This window comes from Meles meles, chromosome 7 (assembly GCF_922984935.1).
Source record: "Meles meles chromosome 7, mMelMel3.1 paternal haplotype, whole genome shotgun sequence".
NCBI lineage: Eukaryota > Metazoa > Chordata > Mammalia > Carnivora > Mustelidae > Meles > Meles meles.
Genome location: NC_060072.1, coordinates 92,530,431 through 92,553,502, shown reverse-complemented (window position 1 = coordinate 92,553,502; position 23,072 = coordinate 92,530,431). Strand labels below are relative to the sequence as shown.

General features: G+C 36.3%; 2 pseudogenes; one reads left to right on the top strand and one right to left on the bottom strand.

The window, feature by feature from the left end:
- The first annotated feature begins 206 nt into the window (after positions 1-206).
- Positions 207-1,175, top strand: LOC123947307 (annotated as a pseudogene).
- A 6,531-nt stretch (positions 1,176-7,706) lies between these two features.
- Positions 7,707-9,848, bottom strand: LOC123946412 (annotated as a pseudogene).
- Between the last annotated feature and the right edge of the window lie 13,224 nt (positions 9,849-23,072).

Genomic DNA, 23,072 nt, shown 5'->3' with positions numbered 1-23,072 from the left:
GAGGGCATTTATGTGGTTACAATGGTCAATGTTTGACTCACAGTATATACAAACGAGTAGTCCCTCTCCTTATTTAGAAGCTAAGGATCCACTGAACTAAAAATCTTTAATTTATTAAAAAAAATACATGCATGCTCTATCTTCTCATCCTCATCTGACAGACAGATGCATCTTCTTATTAGTGTCAGTCAGGTCCCAGAGACATGATGGTGAAGGTTGGAGTAAACAGATTTAGCCATATTAGGCTTGGTCACCAGGGCTGTTTTTAACTATGACAAAATGGATATTGTTGCCATCAGTGACAACTTCATTAACTTCAGCCACATAGTCTACATGTCCCAGTGTGACTCCACGCATAGCAAATGCAATGGCACAGTTAAGACTGAGAATAAGAAACTTGTAATCAATGGAAAGCCCATTTCCATCTTTCAAGACCAAGACACCACCAACAACAAATGGGTTGGTACTGATGCTGAATTCACTTCACTGCCATGGAAAAGACTGGGACTCATTGGAAGGGTGGGACCAAGAGGGCTATCATCTCTGTCCATCATTCTCCTGGTGCCTCCACGTTTGGGGGAGTGTGAACCATGAGAAGTATGACAATTCCACCCAGATTGTCAGCAATACCTCTTGCACTACCAATTACTTGGCCCTCTGGATAAGGTCATTCATGACAACTTTGGTATCATGGAGGGACTCATGACCACAGTCCATGCCATCACTGTCACACAGAAATTACAGAGGCCATTCTGGGAAGATGTGGTGTGGCGGCTGAGGAACTGCCCAAAACATCATCTCTGCTTCTACTGGCACTGTCAAGGCTGTGGGCAAGGTTGTCCCTGAGCAAATAGGAAGTTCACTGGCATGTCCCCACCTTCAATGGGTCAGTTATGCATCTAACCTCCTGCCCGGAGAAAGCTTCCAAAAATGATCACATCAAGAAAGTGATGAAGTAGGCAACACAGGGCACCCTCAAGGACATCCTGGGATACACTGAGAACTAGGTTGTCTCTTGTGACTTTAATAGTGACACCCATTCTTCTACCTTTGATGCTGGGACTGGCATTGGCTTCAGTGACTACTTTGTCAAGCTCATTTCCTGGTACCACAATGAATTTGGCTATAACAACAGGGTAGTAGACCTTATGGCCCATATGGCCTTCAAGGAGTAAGAGCCCCATGGACCACAAGCCCCACTGACAGTATAAGAAAAAGAGAGAAGCCTCAGCTATTGGACAGTCCTTGTCCTAACTCATCCTCAACACAGTGAGAATCTCTTGACCTCTACACAATTTCTGTCTCAGACCCCTTGAAGAAGTGGAGGGGTTCAGGGAGCCCTATCCTCTCATGTACCATCAATAAAGTATATTGTATTTGGCCAGAAAAATATATGTGCATGTACAGACACTGCTATCAAATCTTAATTAATTAAAAAATTAATTCAAGTTTCAAAATGTTTGGGATTCTGCACATACACGCACAGATATGTGTATCTATGGATTCATACATATTATATGTATATACCTAAATACAAACATTTATGGGACACCTGAGTGGCTCATTTGGTTAAGCATTTGCCTTCAGCTCAGTGATGGTCCCAGGGTACTGGGATCCCTTCATTGGGTTCCCTATTCAGCAGGGAGTCTACTTCTCCCTCTTCCTCTTCCCTTCTCCCGACTCGTGCACTTGGACTCTCTTTCACTCTCTCTCTCCCTCAAATAAATAAATGAAATATTAAAAATAAATAAATACAAATATTTAAAATGTATATATGTATGTGTGTATAACTAGTTATGTCTATGTCTAGGAACTATTGGAGAATTGATTTCTGATTTTTTAAAAGATTTTATTTATTTATTTGACAGAAAGAGAAGGATCACAAATAGGCAGAGAGGCAGAAAGAAAGAGAGGGGAAACAGGCTTCCTGCTGAGCAGAGAGCCCGATGTGGGGCTTGATCCCAGGACCCTGAGATCATGACCGGAGCTGAAGGTAGAGGCTTAACACACTGAGCTACCCAGGTGCCCTGATTTCTGAGGTTTTAATGATTTTTTCTTTTTCTCTTCCTTTATTAAACAGTAGAGTTATAGGAATATTGGTTCCTTTTATAATTTGTCTTGGTTTCATTCTACTTTTAGATATTAAAGACTATAGATGTAGAGCGCTGGTGAAACGATAGAAGACAAAATACTATTGTGGATCTATATTCTGGAAAGCGAAAACTAAAAAAGAATCACCCCTTAGGAAACTGGAGAGAAAGAGATCGTACTAAAAATGGTTTATTTTTGCTGTTGCCAGAGCCAACAGCCTTCTAATTCCTTATTCACCCATTCATTCATTCATCTGTTCACTAAAAACATGGTTCATTAGATTTTTGGACTCTAGTAACATGGTTGATGATATAAAGTTCTGACTTATACAGATTGCGTATTACTCTCAACTCAGAGTACTTTCCTCTCATTAAAAATGCAACAATTCAATAGGTCTTTCAACTATGTAATCAATGAATTACTTAAGATAATATCTTTAAAGCTTTTTTAATAATCTCCTTAGTTCTCCAAAAAAAGGAAAAATATTTTGAAATATTAGTGTGAATATTAAATATGAGCACAAATACTTTTTGAAAGCCTCTAAACCCATGACCTTCAACACATATCTGGTACATTTCTCACCAAAATTACATTTGTAATAAAAACTTCATTATTTCATAATACTTTTAAAAAATAATATCTCAATTTAAAGCATTTAATATTCATTTCAGAAAGATTTATAGGAACTTCCATATCTTACTGACAATGTGAATGCTAGAATCAACTTCAGAGAAGTTTTTGTCAATCAAGAAGATCAAATTTCTTTTACCCTCTTACTTCCCCTCTTCTCTCTCCTGTCTTCCTGCATAACTGTCTATCATATATGCTAATGAATATAGTATATATTCATTTAGTTAACATTTGCATGTTGTTCTTCCACATTCCTGATTTTCACTTTTGTGCCTCTGCGTACTTGGTGTAGTCTTACAAAAGTAAATGTGTACTGTTTCATTTCTTTACAAATTGCTCCATTAAACAATTTACAATCAAATACAATTATTTAACTTTCACTTTATGGTTTTATTGTGTTAAGTCTGCTTGAAAAAATGTAACTTATTCCATGAAAGTAAAATGGTAAGAAATAGATGAGTGCTCACCAACAGTCTTGTCAATAAGCAATCAGAAAAGAAAAGTCTCTACCTAGAGATGATGTATGGTAGAGGTCTTTACATTAATGTATATATCAGACCAAATTGGAAATCAGGAAACCAAAGTCAAATCCACTTACCCATCATCTAGTTAGACTCATAACTACTGTCCCAAGACAAATAATTTTGTTTAGTGATACATTCCAGCTGAGGGGCCCTTTGACTATAGGAAACAGGCTTGGATACATTTTTTATAGTTACCCTCAAGAGTCACTTTCTTGGATATGGGTGAGGGAGGTAGAAACTGCCATGAAAGAGGCAATGGAAAGGAAAAGGCAACATGTAGATTTGCTAATAGATGAAAGCTAAGGCAAAAGGCATATGTCATTTTTTCCATTGGACATTCTTTCCCGCTTTGTCGAAGATTAGTTGACCATAGAGTTGAGGGTCGATTTCTGGGCTCTCTATTCTGTTCCACTGGTCTATGTGTCTGTTTTGGTGCCAGTACCATGCTGTCTTGATGATGACAGCTTTGTAATAGAGCTTGAAGTCCGGAATTGTGATGCCTCCAACTTTGGCTTTGTTCTTCAATATTCCTTTGGCTATTCGAGGTCTTTTCTGGTTCCATATAAATTTGAGGATTATTTGTTCCATTTCTTTGAAAAAAATGGATGGTATTTTGATAGGGATTGCATTAAATGTGTAGATTGCTTTAGGTAGCATAGACATTTTCACAATATTTATTCTTCCAATCCAGGAGCATGGAACATTTTTCCATTTTTTTGTGTCTTCCTCAATTTCTTTCATGAGTACTTTATAATTTTCTGTGTATAGATTCTTAGTCTCTTTGGTTAGGTTTATTCCTAGGTATCTTATAGTTTTGGGTACAATTGTGAATGGGATTGACTCCTTAATTTCTCTTTCTTCAGTCTTGTTGTTGGTGTACAGAAATGCAACTGATTTCTGTGCATTGATTTTATATCCTGACACTTTACTGAATTCCTGTACAAGTTCTAGCAGTTTTGGAGTGGAGTCTTTTGGGTTTTCCACATATAGAATCATATCATCTGCGAAGAGTGATAGTTTGACTTCTTCTTTACCAATTTGGATGCCTTTAATTTCTTTTTGTTGTCTGATTGCTGAGGCTAGGACTTCTAATACTATGTTGAATAGCAGTGGTGATAATGGACATCCCTGCCGTGTTCCTGACCTTAATGGAAAAGCTTTCAGTTTTTCTCCATTGAGAATGATATTTGCAGTGGGTTTTTCATAGATGGCTTTGATAATATTGAGGTATGTGCCCTCTATCCCTACACTTTGAAGAGTTTTGATCAGGAAGGGATGCTGTACTTTGTCAAATGCTTTTTCAGCATCTATGGAGAGTATCATATGGTTCTTGTTCTTTCTTTTATTAATGTGTTCTATCACATTGATTGATTTGCGGATGTTGAACCAACCCTGCAGCCCTGGAATAAATCCCACTTGATCGTGGTGAATAATCCTTTTAATGTACTGTTGAATCCTATTGGCTAGTATTTTGGCGAGAATTTTTGCGTCTGTGTTCATCAAGGATATTGGTCTGTAGTTCTCTTTTTTGGTGGGATCCTTGTCTGGTTTTGGGATCAAGGTGATGCTGGCCTCATAGAATGAGTTTGGAAGTTTTCCTTCCATTTCTATTTTTTGGAACAGTTTCAGGAGAATAGGAATGAGTTCTTCTTTAAATGTTTGGTAGAATTCCCCTGGGAAGCCGTCTGGCCCTGGGCTTTTGTTTGTTTGGAGGTTTTTGATGACTGTTTCAATCTCCTTACTGGTTATGGGCCTGTTCAGGTTTTCTATTTCTTCCTGGTTCAGTTGTGGTAGTTTATATGTCTCTAGGAATGCATCCATTTCTTCCAGATTGGCCAATTTGTTGGCGTAGAGTTGCTCATAGTATGTTCTTATAATTGTCTGTATTTCTTTGGTGTTAGTTCTGATCTCTCCTCTTTCATTCATGATTTTATTGATTTGGGTCCTTTCTCTTTTCTTTTTGATGAGTCTGGCCAGGGGTTTATCAATCCTATTGATTCTTTCAAAGAACCAGCTCCTAGTTTCATTGATTTTTTCTATTGTTTTTTTGGTTTCTATTTCATTGATTTCTGCTCTGATCTTTATGATTTCTCTTCTCCTGCTGGGTTTAGGGTTTCTTTCTTGTTCTTTCTCCAGCTCCTTTACACGTAGGGTTAGGTTGTGTACTTGAGACCTTTCTTGTTTCTTGAGAAAGGCTTGTACCGCTATATATTTTCCTCTCAGGACTGCCTTTGCTGTGTCCCACAGATTTTGAACTGTTGTGTTTTCATTATCATTTGTTTCCATGAATTTTTTCAATTCTTCTTTAATTTCCTGGTTGACCCATTCATTCTTTAGAAGGATGCTGACAGCCTCTTCAATAAATGGTGCTGGGAAAATTGGACAGCCACATGCAGAAAAATGAAATTGGACCACTTCCTTACACCACACACGAAAATAGACTCCAAATGGATGAAGGACCTCAATGTGAGAAAGGAATCCATCAAAATCCTTGAGGAGAACGCAGGCAGCAACCTCTTCGACCTCAGCCGCAGCAACATCTTCCTAGGAACAACGGCAAAGGCAAGGGAAGCAAGGGCGAAAATGAACTATTGGGATTTCATCAAGATCAAAAGCTTTTGCACAGCAAAGGAAACAGTTAACAAAACCAAAAGACAGCTGACAGAATGGGAGAAGATATTTGCAAACGACATATCAGATAAAGGACTAGTATCCAAAATCTATAAGGAACTTAGCAAACTCAACATCCAAAGAACAAACAATCCAATCAAGAAATGGGCAGAGGACATGAACAGACATTTCTGCAAAGAAGACATCCAGATGGCCAACAGACACATGAAAAAGTGCTCCACGTCACTCGGCATCAGGGAAATACAAATCAAAACCACAATGAGATATCACCTCACACCAGTCAGAATGGCTAAAATTAACAAGTCAGGAAATGACAGATGCTGGAGAGGATGTGGAGAAAGGGGAACCCTCCTCCACTGTTGGTGGGAATGCAAGCTGGTGCAACCACTCTGGAAAACAACATGGAGGTTCCTCAAAATGTTGAAAATAGAACTACCCTATGACCCAGCAATTGCACTACTGGGTATTTACCCTAAAGATACAAACATAGTGATCCGAAGGGGCACGTGTACCCGAATGTTTATAGCAGCAATGTCTACAATAGCCAGACTATGGAAAGAACCTAGATGTCCATCAACAGATGAATGGATCAAGAAGATGTGGTATATATACACAATGGAATACTATGCAGCCATCAAAAGAAATGAAATCTTGCCATTTGCGACGACGTGGATGGAACTAGAGCGTATCATGCTTAGTGAAATAAGTCAATCGGAGAAAGACAACTATCATATGATCTCCCTGATATGAGGACATGGAGAAGCAACATGGGGGGGTAGGGGGATAGGAGAAGAATAAATGAAACAAGATGGGATTGGGAGGGAGACAAACCATAAATGACTCTTAATCTCACAAAACAAACTGGGGGTTGCTGGGGGGAGGTGGGATTGGGAGAGGGGGAGCAGGCTATGGACATTGGGGAGGGGAGGCGAACCATAAGAGACTATGGACTCTGAAAAACAACCTGAGGGTTTTGAAGGGTCAGGGGTGGGAGGTTGGGGGAACAGGTGGTGGGTGATGGGGAGGGCACGTTTTGCATGGAGCACTGGGTGTTGTGCAAAAAGAATGAATACTGTTACGCTGAAAAAATTAATAAAAGGGGGAAAAAAAAAGGCATATGTCATTTCCAAGATACTCTCTGAAGTCTACATCTCATAGCATTCTAGATTCTAAGTTCTTCATTTTCTTCATGTAAGTAAAGGACCATTTTTGCAGTAATTGAAAGAATCTGATTATAAAAAAATAATTTTCTCAGGATAGCTTAATTTTCCTGTATAGACCATGGTTCTCCTTTTTAAATATGATTGACAGAATAGGGAAATCCTCAGTGAAAGAATTTTCTTTTCTTGGTGACAAGAGGAAGAAATTTTAGAGATACTAGTTAAGATACACATTTTTTTCTTATTTCACACAAATTTTATATTTTTATGTGGTGTCAAGTAAGCATCTTAAGTACAGCAATTTGCATTTTTGTATAAACTTATAAGCTACCTTGCTTTGATATGAGAAACAATAAAGATTACTGACATCTAAGTTTAGTTATACAAGTGAAGACTGACAATTTTCTATATAAGTTAAAATAGATAGGACCTCGCTTTTAGGCTAAGGAAAAGAGACATTAGTGATATATAAAAAAAGTCTAACTGAAAGAATGAAATGAGGTATTTTAAGAATTTATATAGTAAAATCTAGAGAGTTTTCATTCAGTTTTGCTTTCCAGTGTATGTATGTGTATATATATGCGCATGTATGTACACACATATGTATACATACATGTATGTATACATATATACATATATGTGTGTATATATATTTTTTGCACAATTACATTCATTTATTTGAAGAGAAGACCATTCTATGGGCCATGCTTTTGAAGGCTTGCTTCACCTGCTGGTTTCTTAGTGTATATATGAAAGGATTCAAGAGAGGAGCTACTGAGGTAATGATCACAGCTACTCCTTTGTTTAAAGTCACCCTTTCCCTTGCAGAAGGCTTAATGTACATGAAGATGCAGCTGCCATAGGAGAGGGAGACCACTATCATGTGGGAGGAACAAGTGGAAAAGGCTTTTTTCCTTTGACTTGTAGAAGGAATTCTCAGAACTGTCCGGATGATGTATGTGTAGGAGAGCAGAACTAGTGTTAAGGTGACCATAAGTGTTACCACCGCTAAAATAAATGCTATGAGTTCTAGAAAGTGAGTATTTGTGCAAGAAAGCTGTAGAATTGGAGAGGAGTCACAGATAAAATGATCGATTATATTATCATTATATTATATATATATATATATAATATATATATATATTATATATCATTATATTATATTAGAGTCACAGAAGTCCAACTTCAGCAGCAGCATTACTGGTGGAAAGATGACCAAGAATCCTGCAAGCCATGAGCTAAAGACAAGAAGGAAGCACACTCTGCTGCTCATGATGGTCATGTAATGTAGAGGTTTGCAGATGGCCATGTAGCGGTCATAGGACATGGCAGCCAGAAGGTAAAACTCCGTCACCCCCAATAAAATGAAGAAAAATACCTGAGTCACACACTCGTTGTAGGAAATGGTTTTGTTTCCCGTCACAATAGTGACCAGGAATCTGGGAATGCCGACAGATGTGAATGATATTTCTAGGAATGAGAAGTTTCGAAGGAAGAAATACATTGGAGTCTTCAGAAGAGGATCTGTAAGGGTGAGGGTGATAATGAATATTTCAATCTATTCCTGAAAATAAGAAATAAAAGGGAGATTAAAACCTCTGAGACTGAAATTTCCTCAAATAAATCATAAACTTACTCTCAGCATACCACAATAGTCTTTGAAGGTATTTTTCATTGTTGTTTTCCTTTTCATATATTTAAACAATTTTTCTCTTTTTTTTTAAAAGATTTTATTTATTTGACAGCGAGAGAGAGAGATCACAAGTAGGCAGAGAGGCAGGCAGAGAGAAAGAGAGAGGGAAGCAGGCTCCCTGCCGAGCAGCGAGCAGAGAGCCCGATGTGGGACTCGATCCCAGGACCCTGAGATCATGACCTGAGCCGAAGGCAGCGGCTTAACCCACTGAGCCACCCAGGCGCCCCGATTTTTCTCTTTTGAGTAAACATTTATTTCTCTTTCCTTATTCAAACTTTTACAATCTACAAAGACCACTCTAAAGTGTCCCCGATAACAGTATACAGACACATTTAATGGATGGAAGGGTAGCCCTGATTCAACTCCAATGGCTATGCCATAAGACATTCTGGTTTAAATTACTAATTTGTCATAATAATCTCTTCTAAGATTGTTAATATGTTTCTCTTACACATATTTTTATTTATTGCTGTACCTATCATGAATCTCTCATATACAAAGCAATATTTTTAAGTCCCAATTTTATTTTTGTAAACTGTAAGAGTTCTTATTTCTAAAATAAATCAGACACTTCTCTGCACATTGCCTATTGCTTTCTTTTTTTTCTTTATTGTGTTATGTTAGTCACCATACAGTACCTCATTAGATTTTGATGAAGTGTTCCATGATTCATTATTTGCGTATAATACCCAGTGCTCCATGCAATCCATGCCCTCCTTAATAATCATGAGAGACTATGGACTCTGGGAAACAAACTACCTGTTCTTTTCTTGACGGATAATGAAAGGGAATAGTTCAACAGTCAAGCTAAGTTTTAGGAGGAAAATGTTATTATTATTTTTTCTTTTCTTTTTGGTTCTAATACAATTCTGAGTATTGTTCAGGACTTGTTTGTTTTTCCTGTTTAAAGTTATTATTGTCCACAAAAGCTTTAGATGTGCTCTCATCTAAGACTATTTGAAACATACTTAGCTGTCCAGACAGTCTGGCTAAGGCTGAAATGTCTCATTTGTTTTCTGTATCCTTCTGAAGTTTCAGAGCTTTCAAGAGAAATAATTTCTGAGGATTAACGAATTAATTTAATATGTTAATGAACTTGCTAAAATCTTTTACCTGCATAATTGCTGCAGAGGATGGTACTTACTTTCCATCAACTGTGTCCACCTTTTTTTGGTCATAAGATATGTATCTTTTTGGCTTCTGCTTTTATATGATGGATGCTAATCTTTACTGTTTATAAATTTATATTGTATAAAACTAAAACATCAAGTGTATCTGCTCAGTGTTAACATTAATTTGTTTTGAATCTTGCACAAAAATAATACATTTTGTGTCCTGAAATTTATTATATTAAAGTGCTTCTTTAAAGACACAAAAATCATGAACACAAAAATCATGAACATGTAGTCCTATCAATCACAAATATCTATGTTACAGTAAATAAAAATGTTGCATGAAACTATTAAATTGTAGAGTTTTAAAATTCTCTTTATTTATGTATTTCATATAAACTGTGTGGCTCAATTTTATTCATATATAGCATTGTGTGTAGTTGAGAATACTTACATAAAGCATAAACATATACTATAAAAGCAAAAATATATTCCTGAAAAAACCTGTTAAGGATATACTTACTTTTATGGTAAATAGGCCTGATTTAGTTAATGCTATTTTATTGGCTTCTTTAATTTATTTAAACATTAATGTTTTGGGATTTTTCAAAAGCCTTTGCAATCTGTTTCTCCTCTGTCATTTTATATTTCTAACCAAATATTCAAAATATTGATCTTAAAAAATAATGCCAAGAGGTCCTCTACTATGTTTATAAAAAAGGTATGCATTAGCCCATTTCTGTACATCAAACCCAATTTCTCTAAGGATTTGAGCTTTTAGACTATCTTACCTATGGCCATTTAAAAAATTATTATCATGATATGTAAGATGAAGTAAATTATAGTTGAAGTAAATGCTAATATATTGTCTTTTCAAGCTTAGTGGACAAAATGACATGATCTTTGTAATGTTATTCAGGCTAGCCATAATTTTATATGATCCATTCACAATGGCCTCAGGGGAATTAGGTGAAAAAATAAACATGTTCTATGGTGATTTGTGCTCTCAGGACACCAGCCTTAAACTCTAATCCAAATTAGTACACAATTTAGAATAGAATATTTAGGTGAGAATGACCTGAAATCAGAACAGAAAAATATATAGACTCATTTAAACTTTTATAATAATTTGTAACTTCACAACGTAATAGTTGTGAAGAAAAATTATTAAGAAACTTAATAATGGAGTAATAGAGATTAGCCATTTCTCAAGGGCAACAGACTAAGTTGTGAACAGTGGGTTTTTCTCCAATCTTAGGGAAAATATTAAGAATTCACTGTGATAATTTAGACTGGGGTTGAGGTCTCTATCATTCTGCCCTGTGAGAGACGTCAGACTTGTCTTTAAGGTTTTACATTTTTCCACTGAATGATGACATAGTAAAATGATCATGATGAGAATCATTACCATTAATTCATTCAATAAATACTTTAATTTTTTAAAAAATTTCTTTATCTAGTTTTTCCATAATTACTTTTTAGTTACTAATTATGTATTAGGCTCAGGCTTAGGATTCTGAGAATACAGAGATGATAAAGACAACTTTTTGCATGATTATCACTAACAGAAAAATGTGAGAATTATTTTTGAAATCTCAGATTTTGTATTTCATGTCCAACTAAAGCAGCATCCCACCCTCGCACCTGCATTATCTTATTTCTCACTGCACTTATCTGAAATAACATGTATAATATCCTATTTACCTTCATCATTTGAGACTTATATTTAGTTGCTACTTAACTGAGGAGTTACGTAAGACATGTAAATAGTTTAAGTTAAGTGGAATTTGGGATTATTTAATGCCCTTAAAATGCTAGACACTACCTGAACAAAGATTTTAAGATATTTTTAGTGTTTCTTTGGGAGACATGAAGTTATTCAAAGTATATGATTAAATAATACAGAGTGCATTGATAGCTATTTTAAACTAAATAATTTAAATTTAAATAACTATTTTAAACTAAAAGTATATTAATCTATTAATGATAAAAGTCAATAATTTGAATAATGTACTATAAACATGCTCATGTTTCATTACAAACATTGTTGCAATTTATTTATATGATGTTTATGTATAGGATAAATATTATTTAAAATGATATATTATGGTGAATCGGTTATTAAATAAAGATGTGAAAACTTGCTTTACTGTAGGTGACTTCAGCCTAACTTGATTATGTAGGAGGAAAGATAATTTTCTCTCTGTTTTTCTAGGTTCTTGAGTGATACCAACCCCTATAATAAAAGATTAACAAGAGAAAAACAAACAGAATTTTTTTTGTTGTTGTTGTTGTTTGTTTTTTGTTTTAGTCAGAGCACCCATGAGCACGTCCCTGCAGGGGTGGAGGGGAGGGCCAGAGGGTAAGGGAGAGAGTGAATCCTACACAGGCTCCATGACTAGTACACAGCTGGAGCCCCCCACCCCGACCCCAGGGCTTCATCTCAAGATGCTGAGATCATGACCTGAGCTGAAATCAAGAGTCTGAAGCTTAACTGACTGAGCCACCCAGGTTCCACAAAAACAAACAGAATTTGTATAATAACAGAATAATTCCCTCAAGTGGCCCAAAGCCACTACCTTAAATAATTTCTTCAGCTATAGGTAAAAGAAGATGTGGGATGGGAAGGGAGCCAGATATAGGAAGTTATCAGGGGAAGCACAGTGAATGAGGATATGGTTGTTACATAAATTTAAGTTGCCACCTTCTCCTTTGATAAGAATTTGTAGAGACCTGGGGCGCCTGGGTGGCTCAGCGGGTTAAAGCCTCTGCCTTCCGCTCAGGTCATGATCTCAGGGTCCTGGGATCGAGCCCCGCATCGGGCTCTCTACTCAGTAGGGAACCTGCTTCCTCCTCTCTCTCTGCCTGCCTCTCTCTGCCTACTTGTGATCTCTGTCTGTCAAATAAATAAAATCTTAAAAAAAAAAAAAAGAATTTGTAGCGACCTGATCATCCTCCACTTCCTGGTAAAGAGAGGTATAGAGACACTGTTGCAAATGGAGATTTCCCTTATAAATGCAAATGTCTTAGGAGACAGTAACTTCTACCCAGTTTTCAGAAATTTCCTTCATCTGCTATCTCTTAAAAATGACCAACTCAAAACAATCCTTATGCCAAAGAGGCATATTGGTGGTTTATCTTGCTCTTTAATTACATCTGCAAAGATCCTATTTCCAAATAAGGTTGTATCTATAGGTTTCTAATGGACATGAATTTTTTTTTAATATTTTATTTATTTGAGAGAGACAGTGAGAGAGAGCATGAACGACGAGAAGGTCAGAGAGAGAAGCAGACTCCCTGTGGAGCTGGGAGCCCGATGCGGGACTCGATCCCGGCACTCCGGATCATGACCTGAGCCAAAGGCAGTGGTCCAACCAACTGAGCCACCCAGGCATCCCTGGACATGATTTTTGATTGGCACTATGCAAACCAGTACAGTACCCCAAACACATACAGCTGGCCCTTGAATAACATGGGTTTCAATTACATAATTTCACTTCTATGCAGATTTTTTTCAATAAATATATTGAATTTTTTTGGAGATTTGCAACAATTTGAAAAAACAAATTCTGTAACTTAGAAATATCAAAACAGTTAAAAATTAGGTACATCACAAATGCATAAAATATATGTAAACACTGGTCTTTTCTATCACTTACTACCATAAAATATGCACAGCTATATTATAAAAAGTTAAAATCTTTTCCTTTGCTCATTTGTTTCTTGCATTCCACATATAAGTGAAATCATATGGCATTTGTCTTTCTCTGACTGACTTAGAATGGAGTTGGGTGGGAGAATGGATTAAATAGGTAATGGGGATTAAGGAGTGTACTTGTGGAGAGCACAGGGTGATGTATGGAAGTGTTGAATCACTATATTGTACACCTGAAACTAATATTACACTGTATGTTAACTGGGAATTATATAATAACTTTTTAAAAAGTTAAAATTTATCAAAATTTATATACACAAATATTTGCAGACTATACATGGCACCACTCACAATGGAAGGAAATGTAAACAAACATAAAGATACAGTATTAAATCATAACTCTGCAAGATTAACTGTAGTACATACTGTACTACTGTGTAATTTTATAGCCACCTCCTGTTGTTATTGTGGTGAGCTCGAAAGTTGTGAATATCTCCTTTTTTAAAGAGGTTTTATTTATTTGAGAAAGAGTGAGAGCCAGAGGGAGAGGGAGAATTAGACTCCAAGCTGAACAGGGCATCTAATGTAGGGCTTGATTCCAGGACCCTGAGATCATTACATGAGCCAAAGGCAGAGACTCAACCAACTGAGGCACCTAGGTGTCTTGAGTATCTCCTTAAAAAGCCATATAAACCTAATATCTCAGAGTGAGCTGTTCATCTATAATAAAAATTGTTTATTACAATAAAAAGTGAAATTTTGTAGTTCTTGAGTATTTCTCATAGTGTTTAGTACAATACCATAAACCCTGAAAAACACCATGGAACCCACATTAAGTGCCATTAACGATGCTGGGAATTCTCCTAAAAAGCTGGGAAAAGTCATGACATTACAGGAAAAAATTGGATCGCTTGATACTTACTATAGACTGAGGTCTGCAATTGTGATTGCCCACCATTTCAAGATAAATTAATCTAGCATTAGGGACTACTGTGAAAAAAGGCGCAGGAATAGGAGGGTCATGAAGTTGTCAATGCAGCTTTTGCAGCAGCCATGAAAACACTGCATTTTTTACAAAATACCGTTGTATCTCATATTGAAATTGGAGCTTTTATTTATCTATTTATTTATTTATTTACTAGTATAGAGATTCTATTTAAAATTTTTTGAGTTTTTATAGTACATTGCATGTTTGTCACAACACAACTGCACAGTGTGGATTTTTGATCTCATGTCATTGATATCCACAAAAACTCTAAAAGGAATATTTCATGAATTTCCTGAACTGACAACCCGGAGTCTCTCTTCAAGGCTATGCAGTATGTTCATTGAAGGAACAGTCCTTCAAAGCAGCCACTCAGAGTCACAGGTATGGTCTCCTCAGATGTTATTAATCTTACTCCCCCTGAAAAGGGGCAGAGTGAAGTGTAATGAAGGTCAAGTTAATTAGAAAGTCATGTCTGGCAGTGCATTTTAATGATCGAGTGAATGCTCAGAAGAATTTTACATAGCAGAGGCAAGGAATAGTTTGTTACTTTTTCAATGATCTCAGAAATTTGCCAGATACAAAATCTCCATTATTCAACTCCACTTAAGTAAACAAACAAACAAATGGTTCATGAACATTTTCTCCTTATTTCGTTATGAATACATGTGTGTATATTAATGTGTTATATGATGTACTGACTTTCTTTCATAATATCTAAATATTGCCTTTTGTTGTATCATTGTTTTCCAGTGTTGTCAAGATGTGTTTGATGTATAACATTGTATACATTTGAGGTACACAACAGGATGATTTTATATATATGTGTGTGTGTGTGCGTATATATATATACACACACACACACACACACATATATATATATATATATAAATCTTATTGTGGTAAGCATTATATATATATATGTGTGGTAAGCATTATATATATATAATTATATATATATATGTGATAAGCATTATATATAATGCTTACCACAATAAGATTAATTAACAAATCCATCACCTCACATAGCTCTATAATTTTTTTTTTTTTTTGCTGTGGGACATTAGGCATTAGGATCTATTGTTTTAGCAAATTTCAGGTATACAGTATAGTACTGTTAATTATAGGCAGATACTGTATTGGAGGCCCCCTGAATTTATTCATAGCTAGAAGTTCGAATGCTTTGACCACACTCAAAATTTTCCCCTGCCTCTCAGCCCCTGACAATCATCATTCAACTCTGTTTCTATGAGTTTGGCTTTTAAAATTGTGCATATAAGTGAGATCATATGATATTTGTTTTTCTCTGTCTGATTTATTTTATTTAGCATAATGTCCTCAAGATTCAACCATGTTGTTACAAGTGGCAGGATTTCCTTCTTCTTCTTCTTCTTGTTCTTCTTTTTTAGACTTCATTTATTCATTTGAGAAAGAGAAAAAGAGAGCAGAAGCAAGGGGAGAAGTATAGGAAAGGGAGAAGCAGAATCTTGCTGAGCTGGGAGCCTGATGTGGGGCTTCATCCCAGGATGTGGAGATCATGACCTGAGCTGAAGGCAGACACTGAAGCATCTGAGCCATCCAGGGGTCTCAAGATTTCCTTCTTTTTAAAGACAGAATGATGATCCTTTGTATATATAGGTCACTTTTTTTTTTTAAATTCATTCACCTGGTGATGGACATATGGATCCAAGGGAACCACAGGGGAGAGATGCTCAGGAATTAGGAAGGGTTTCTGAAGAACCTACAAAACCCATTAGTAAAATAGTAATTTTTTAAGGTTTATGAGACACATGAGCAGTTATGGTAGATTGTAGTAACGGTACCCATCAAATAAGAATTTCCCTGCTCTCCTTTTGCCTTCCTGCACTCTAAGGAAATTTAGCAAGATGGGAGAGAATTCCTACATGAAGAAGGAGAAACTGAAGTTTGGTCCTAATCTACTGGTGTAGGTAACTTTTGTTCTGCAAGCTCCATGTATGTGTTGTTATAAGTTTGACATAGGTGTTTACCCACCTCTTTGGTGAATTTTACATCATGATATGATGTTTATTTTGATATGTGGTATATATCATGTATATATTTCCAAATAAAATATCCATTACATTGGCTTCATATACCACCTCTTTCCTTTAATCTATAGATCCACATTTATCTATTGATACTATCACAGAGAAATCCATGAGGAAGGGTCCAGCTCTACAACTTCTATTAGCCTTTTAAATGATTAATACTTCAGTTGCTACATTATTAAATGAATACTATCTTGTGTAAAAGTTGTTTCTATTCAAAAGCATAAAATACATATTACACATAAAGCTTATTTTCCAGAGATATCTACTGTTAACATTAATGTTTCTGTATATATCTGTATAAATATTATACTTCTTTTAAGGGAAATTATGCAGCATAAACAAAAGTTATTTTTTAAGGATTTATTTATTTATTTGAGAGCAAAAGAGAGACCATGCATGACTGTGGGGAGGGGCAGGGGAAGAAGAGGAAGAGGAAAAGAATCTCAAGCAGAGTCTGTGCTGAGGGCAGAGCCCAACTTGGGGCTCAATCTTATGACCCTGAGATCATGACCTGAGCAGAAACCAAGAGTCAGTTGCTTAACTGACTGAGCCACCCAGGTGCCCCAAGAGACAGGCTTTAAACTTATTTTTTACCTATTTATTAGTTTCATTATTTTTTATCATCCATTTTTTAAAAAGATTTTATTTTTCAGAAAGGGAGAGAGCATAGGCATGGAGTGGCAGGCAGAGAGAAAAGCAGGATCCTTGTTGAGAAAGGGAGCCCAATGTGGCACTTAATTCCTGAACCCTGGGATCATGACCTGAGCTGAAGGCAGATGCTTAATTGACAGAACCATCCAGGCATCCATTATCATTCATCTTCTACAACATGAATGGAACAGATTTAAAACTAATGAAAAAATCTGCCTTTTTTCCTGAAGATATTTGAAGTCTTACTCCCATGCAGACATATAATAAGCATTTTCACAAGCATAAATTTTGATTAAGTTCTTCAACCAGAGTAGGATATCCCCTTATCTGCTCATTTGGTTTCAGAAGCCTCAGTATGATGCTTCTACCTCTGTGTGAGAGTTAGTTTGGGAAAGAGAGGTCTTCAAACCTGAATAACCAATGTAGCAATAAAAAATAGGGAAGAAGGATGAATCTTTGAATGATTTTCAAGTAATAAAAAAATCAATCTTTTGTTGATGAAATTTAAAATAAGTAATGGAGAAAGTTTAAATATCACCATTCCAGATCTTCATTAGAAAACAGAATTTGTCTTTCCAGTTCTGAAAAACTTAACTCTTATAAATAAATGATTAGTGCCTAAGCTGTTAACACCACTGTAGTTAATACAAATTGTATATTTGGATTATGTTAAACGCTAGGAGTATCTTAGGTTTCTACAAATCTTTTAGTGCAATATCCTTAGCTTTATAGAAAGTTGTTTCCACATCACTATATTAAATCTTCCTTTGCACACAGTATAATATAAACACTATTTTTCCCACAATAATAAACCCTACACATGAAGTTTCCTCTAGAATTTAATGTTAAGAAAACCTTTTTTTTCCCTTTTTATTTATTTTTTCAGTGTAACAGTATTCATTGTTTTTGCACAACACCCAGTGCTCCATGCAAAACGTGCCCTCCCCATTACCCACCACCTGTTCCCCCAACCTCCCACCCCCGCCCCTTCAAAATCCTCAGGTTGTTTTTCAGAGTCCATAGTCTCTTATGGTTTGCCTCCCCTTCCAAATTTTTCTTTTAATAAACATATAATGTTAAGAAAACTTTTAAAAAAATATTGCTATAGTACTTTTTCTCCAATAATGCAAAAAATAAAATAAAATAATGCAGATGATACTTTTCAAATTGAGTTTTAAATACATTTAATAAATTATTTTATCACTACTTTGGCTGCAAGTTAATTCTAATTATTTTAGAATAAGGAAACACAAAGACATTCATAAGTAAACAATAAATGAGCATCCAAAATGCACAGCAAATTGTGGTAAGTACTAGAGGGCCTTATAGAGAAATTCATTCCATGTCAAGGCAGTAGAATATCTAACTGGGAATATAAAATGATATGCATGAGATAATCAGAGTGTAAATAGGTACTACAATATATGAGGGTAACTATTTTGAAAAAGTATGTGAAGAAATGGTACAGAAGTTGGTTACTGTAACAAGACAATATACTTTGGACATCTATGAACTGAGTCTTAGATGTTGATAGAATTTAGAATTAGACTCGAGGAGAGAAAATTGAAGATAATTTATGTCAGGGTGCTAAGCCTAGACAGGGCATGATGAATAGATGCAAAGTGAGCCATCCCATTGATTTAATAAGAATATAATCTGGACAGTAATAGAAAGCCTTATTTTCTAAATAGAAATAGGGAACTAACAAAATCTCTTAAAAAAAGAATGATATAGGGGTGCCTGGTGGGTCAGCAGGTTAGGCATCTGACTCTTGATTTCAATAAGGGTCATGATCTCAGTGTCATGGAATGAGGACTCATGTCAGGTTCCATGCTTAGCATGGAGTCTGCTTGAGATTCTTTCTCTCCCTCTCCCCACTCATGTTCACTCTCTCTCAAAATAAATATTTTTTTTAAAAGAGAAAGGAATACATGATTGAAAGAGTGTTTTTTTTTAACTTTTTTTGAAAGAGTGTTTTAGAAAGCACAATCTGAAAGTTTAGAAATAGGAATGCTGACAAGATAATCATGTAGGATTTAAAAATTATTATTATTATTATATTCATTGAGATGAGGAGGTTCCAACTTCGAATTATCACTGTAGCTATGAAAATAAAGAAAAAAAAAGATGAATGTGAGGACTATTTCAAGTACTAGATTAAAAATATTTTCTCATATAATAGAAAACAATGTTATTACTTATAGAAATTTGATAACTAAGAAGGGAGGTTAATAAAAATTGTCACCATTAGTGACAGACAGGAAGGATCTAAGATGGTGGACTAGTAGACAGACCCTAGGCTTGCCACATCCCTTGCTCAGATAGATAAATATCAAATCATTCTGGATACCCAAGAAACAGACCTGAGGGCTGATGGGCAAATTTCACAACTAGAGAGAGAGGAGGGCACATTGTGGAAGGTAGAAGGTGCAGAGATGAGGTTTGGAGGAGAAGTGGATCACAGGTGCTGGGAGAGGAGAGATCCCTGGTAAAGGAGAGAGGTGAAGGAGAGAGATAGAAATGGGGGGAGAAAAAAAAAAGGGAGGGGGAGCATACATGAGATTGCATAAAAAAAAACACTTTCCCAAAAGCATTGACTGAGAAAAGAAGAGGAGCTGATTTTTGTGAAGTTTTGCAACCAGCAGGGCTCAAAGACTATAGTTTTGGAGGTCCATGGTGTGGCTAGCATAGAGCTCCGAGGGTGCTGCATAAGGTGGTCAGATAGCCCTGAGAAAAGGACATGATATGAGGATCCCCTGTGACACTCTGGAAGAGACAGTTCCCCTTTCTTGCAGTCCATCTGGGAGAGGTGACATTGCCTCTTGGTGGGACAAAAGAACCAGTGGGCACCATTTCCCTCCACTGCCCTTCAGCATAAACTAACTTCAGTAAGCAGCACAACACCGACAATGGCAGCCAAAACCAACACACCAAATCCCATCCACCTGTGCTCTGCAGGTGCTGCTTTTCTCAAGCAAGTGTGCTTGAGAACTAGTGCAATGGCCCCTTCCCCAGAAGACCAGCACAAGCCCCCCCTGCCACAGACACACCCCATGTCTACTGACCATAGAGTTCTGCAAAGCTTCAGCTCTAGTGGAAATAGCCTTATGTCTCTTTTAACAAGCAGACCAGAGCACACTTAGTTAAAACTCACCACACTCTGGCCAAAGTCCAAACACTCCCCACTACTGGCAAGGAGAAGCTTTGCAGAGGACTAACCTGAGGAATAGAACAGCCAACACACAACAGCAGAGTGCACAGAGCACACAACCAGAGACACTTCCTGAAGCTCAAGACCCTGTACCTTATATTACATCATCTTCATAAAGCCTTTGCTCTCAGGAGCAGGAAACATAGCAGGCTTTCCTAACACAGAGAAGATAGAGACCTAGACAAAAATGCCAAAATGGTGGAATTTTTCCCAAAGGGAAGAACAAGGAAAGGTCACAGAATTAATCAAGACAGATATAGGTAATATGCTTCATCCAAAATTTAAGGCCACAATTATTAAGATACTACCTGGGCTCAAGAAAAGCATAGAAGACCCCAAGCAGTCTCTTACCACAAAGATAAAAGAGCTAAAACCTAATAAAGCCAAAATGAAAAACTTAATAACTGAGATTCAATATCAACAAGATGTAATCACCACAAGGATGGAGAATCAGAAGAATGAATAAGTGACATAATATAGATAATAAAATTATAGAAAATAATGAAGCTGCACAAAAGAGAGAAAGAAAAATCTTGGATCACAAAAATAGACTTAGGGAACTCAGTGACTCCACAAAGCATAATAACATTGGTATCACAAAGTCCCAGAAGATGAAGAGAGGGAAAAGGGGGTAGAAGGTTTTCTGGAGGAAATTATAGCTGTAAACTTCCCTAATCTGTGAAAAGAAATAGACATCCAAATTTAAGAGGCTATCAAACCAACAAAAGCAGGCCAACACCAAGACATATCATATTAAAATTTGCAAAATATAGAGATAAGGGAAGAACCCCCAAAAGCAGCAAGGGAAAATAAATCCCTAATTTACATGGGAAGAAGACAAATGAGGTGAGCAGCAGATGTGTCCACAGAAACTTGGCAGACCAGAAAAAAAGTGGCATGATATATTCAACATACTGAATGGGGAAAATATGCAGCCAAGAATATTCTATCCAGCAAGACTATCATTCAGAATAGGGAGATAGTTTCCCAGATAACAAAAACTAAATGAGTTCATGGCCACTAAGCCAGCTCTGCAAGAACTAAAAAGGGGACACTTTGAGTGGGAAAGAAAGACCAAAAGTGGGTAGACTAGAAAGGAACAGAGAAAATGTCCAAGAACAATGACAAAACAAGTAATAAAATGCTGCTCAATTAATATCCATCAATAATTACTCTGAATGTAAATGGACTAAATTCTCAAATCAAAAGACATATAATGTCAGAATGGACAGAAAAACAAGACCCATCTATATGTTGCCTACAAGAGACTTACTGTAGACCCAAAGACACTTCCAGATTGAAAGTAAGGGGATGGGGAAATATCTGTCATGCTAATGGACATCAAAAGAAAGCTGGAGTAGCTTTTTATATCAGACAAACTAGATTTTAAACCAAAGACTGTAACAAGGGATGAATAAGGGCACTATATCATAACTAAAGGATCTATCCAACAAGAAGATCTCACAATCGTAAAAGCTTATGCTTCCAACTTAGGAGCACCCAAATATAAAAAACAATATATAGCAAACATAAAGGGACTCATTAATAATAATACAATAGTAGTAGGGGAATTTAACATCCTACCTACATCAATGGAAAGATCATCTAAACAGAAAATCAATAAGAAAACAATGGCTTTGAATGACACACTGTTAATGACTGTTAATGTCTTAACAGATATATTCAGAACATTCCATCCTAAATCAGCAGAATACACATTTATTTCAGAGTGCACATGGGACATTCTCCAGAATAGATCACATATTGGGTACTTGTCCAGGCCTGGACAAGTACAAAAGGATTGAGATCATACCATGCATATTTTCTGGTCATAACACCATGAATCATGAAGTCAACCACAAGTAAAAATTTGGAAAGAGCACAAATGCATGGAGGCTAAAGAACATCTTACTACAGAATGAATAGGTCAACCAAGAAAAATAACGAAGATATAGAAAAATACCTGGGGACAAATGAAAATGAAACACAATGGTCCAAAACCTTTGGGATGCAGCAGAAGTAGTCATAAGAGAGAAGTATATAGCAATACAGGCCTGCCTCAAGAAGCAAGAAAATCTCAAATACACAATCTAAACTTACAACTAAAGGAGCTAGAAAAAGAACAACAAATTAACCTTAAAGCCAGCAGAAGATGGGAAAGAATGAAGAACAGAGCAGAAATGAATGATGTAGGGATGTCTGGGTGGTTCAGTTGGTTAAGCATCTGCCTTTGGCAAAGGTCTTGTTCTCAGGGTCCTCAGATCAAGCCCTGCGTTGGGCTTTCTGTTCAGCAGGGAATCTTCTTCTCCCTATCCCTCTGCCCCTCCCCCCTCATGCTCTCTCTCTCTCTCTCTCTCAAATAAATAAATAAAATCTTTAAAAAAGAAAGAAACAATATACAAACAAACAAACAAAAAAGTAGAACAGATAAATGAAACAAGGAAAGGTTTCTTTGAAAAAAAAATTGATAAACCCCTAGACAGACTTATCAAAAATAAAAAGACCCAAATACATAAAATCACAAATGAGAGGAAAAATCACAACCAAAACCTCAGAAATACAATTATAAGAGAATATTATTTAAAAATTATATGCCAACAAGTTGGACAACCTACAAGAGATGGATATATTCCTAGAAACATACAAACTCTAAAACT